This window comes from Caretta caretta, chromosome 4 (assembly GCF_965140235.1).
Source record: "Caretta caretta isolate rCarCar2 chromosome 4, rCarCar1.hap1, whole genome shotgun sequence".
Classification (NCBI taxonomy): domain Eukaryota; kingdom Metazoa; phylum Chordata; order Testudines; family Cheloniidae; genus Caretta; species Caretta caretta.
Genome location: NC_134209.1, coordinates 71,733,194 through 71,735,758, shown reverse-complemented (window position 1 = coordinate 71,735,758; position 2,565 = coordinate 71,733,194).

Genomic DNA, 2,565 nt, shown 5'->3' with positions numbered 1-2,565 from the left:
GGTGTGTGTTTCTTTATTCACACTTTTACCTGAATCTATGGCTAGACTGTATTTAGAATTCTTACCAGGTTCCTTCCTATCTGTCTGAGACTCAATTTCTGTTTTTGTTATCAGATCTGTGAATGTCTCCATTTTTAATATAGCCTGTGCCATGCCTCCCAGCCAGACTTTCTCAGGCAGAAGCTTCTCCATCCTACTCCCCACCCAGCTGCCAGGGAGAGTGGCCAAACATGCGGGGGTGGAGGTAAGTGCAGGGGGAGGAGGACAGAGCCTTTCTTGACCCCACATGTCACCTCTGCCATATATAATTCCATGGTACCCCTACATGTTGAATATAGCATGCTGTTCTTGGAGCCTCATCTCAAATACTACCTAGATGGAGCTATTATAAGGTGGGTGCATAATTGGTTGGAAAACTGTCCCCAGAGAATAGTTATCAGTGGTTCACAGTCAAGCTGGAAGGGCATATCAAGTGGGGTTCCATAGGGATCGGTTCTGGGTCTATTTCTGTTCAATATCTTCATCAGTGATTTAGATAATGGCATAGAGAGTACACTTACAAAGTTTGTGGATGATACCAAGCTGGGAGGAGTTGCGAGTGCTTTTTGGAGGATAGGATTAAAATTCAAAATGATCTGGAGAAATGGTCTGAAGTAAATAGGATGAAATTCAGTAAGGACCCATGCAAAGTAGTCCATTTAGGAAGGAACAATCAGTTGCACACATACCAAATGGGAAATGACTGCCTCAGAAAGGGACCTGGGGGTCAATAGTGGATCACAAGCTAAATGTGAGTCTACAGTGTAACACTGTTGCAAAGGGGTGTGGGGGGAGGGGGAGGGAAGCAAACCTTCTGGGATGTATTAGCAGGAGCGTTTGTAAGCAAGACTAGAAATAATTCCTCTGCTCTACTGCATGCTAATTATTTCTCAAGTGAAGTATTGTGTCCAGTTCTAGGAGCCACAATTCAGGAAAGAGTGGATAAATTAGAGAGTCCAGAGAAGAGCAACAAAAAAGGCTTGGGTTATGGGACTGCTTCCATATGAGGAGTGATTAAAAAGACTGTGACACTTAATTTTAGAAGAGAGTCTATAAAATCAAGAATGGTGTGGGGCAATATTTTGTTTACCCTTTCACATAATTTCATTGTGTGACCCTGGTTCTTGTGTTAATAGGCAGCAGGTTTAATACTAACGCCAGGAAATAGTTCATACAATGCAGAGTCAATCTGTGGGACTTGTTGCCAGAAGATGTTGTGAAGGCTAAAAGTATAACTGTGTGGGTTTTTTTTTTAAACAAATTGGTAATTTAATGGACTATAGGTCCATGAATAGTTTATAGCCAAGATGGTCAGGGAAGCAACCCTAGGCTTTAGGTGGCCTTAAACCCCAATTCCCAGATGCTGGGACTGGATAACAGGGAATTGATCACTCAATAAATTGCCCTGTTCTGTTCATTAGCTCTGAAGTAGCTGGCAGTAGCTACTGTCAGAGAGGATACTGGGCCAGATGGACTATTGGTCTGACCCAGCATGGCCAGTCTTATGGCTCAGACATGCCTTGGGGAAGCATGCTGTATAGTACTGCTTTTTAATTTTATTTTATTTTTTACTGCTGCTTCATGAAATAGTAGTATGTGATCTCCCTTAGCAACAAAAAACCCCAGGCTTTGCCATATGCTAGCCCTCAAAATAAATTGCCACGACCCTTAGATTCATGAAGTCCCACACAGTAACTGGCTCACAGATGAGCCCTCATAGGTGTGCTAAGTCTTCAGGGCTTCTACATTGTGATCTTCTCCCAGACCACTCCCAGACTTCCCGCTCCCTGTTTCCTTCAGTGCACCCCAGCAAGGCAGATATGTGTCTACATGAAATTGTTAATACTTGGCTGGATGTTAAACAGTGTGTGAAAGCGGGATGGAGACTGTCTGAGACCTAGTTCCCATGCTAGAAGTGTTACAAATGTCAAGCTCTCTTTTAACTTTTATTTATGGCATCTATATATGTGCTAGTTGCTTCACAGAAAAAAGGACCTTACCTAAAATGTTTAATCTAAATGATGGCCTTAACAGACAAGTGTGAATGTAACAGACACCAGGAACAAGAACACAAGCTAGCTACATGTTAACACTGTAATCATTTATGTGCACTACACTGAGTAATTTCTGACACTGTGGACAAAAGGTACCAAAATAGACAGTTAGCAAAATGGCCATTACAAGTAGTAAGCCCAGACATGCCAATATAATCTTTATTTTGTAATGCAGTATATATCTCTGAAAGACCTCCTTAGCAAGCTGTTTGTAAACAACCATATTGCTGATATGAATATCATGGGTTGCACTTTCTTTGTAAGTAAGCAGACCAGATTTCCCCCTCTTACAACCACTTTACACAGCACTAAGTTGTGGTTTTTTGGGTTTTTTCATTGAAAATGACTAGTAATGGAAAAAGTGCCACTTAATTTTTTTAAAAAAATTGACACAGCATGTGGGTGGGTACAAAATTCAATATTATTCCAAGTCAGCCAAGAAATTTTGCTCACCAAAAATCCAGTTTTCAGA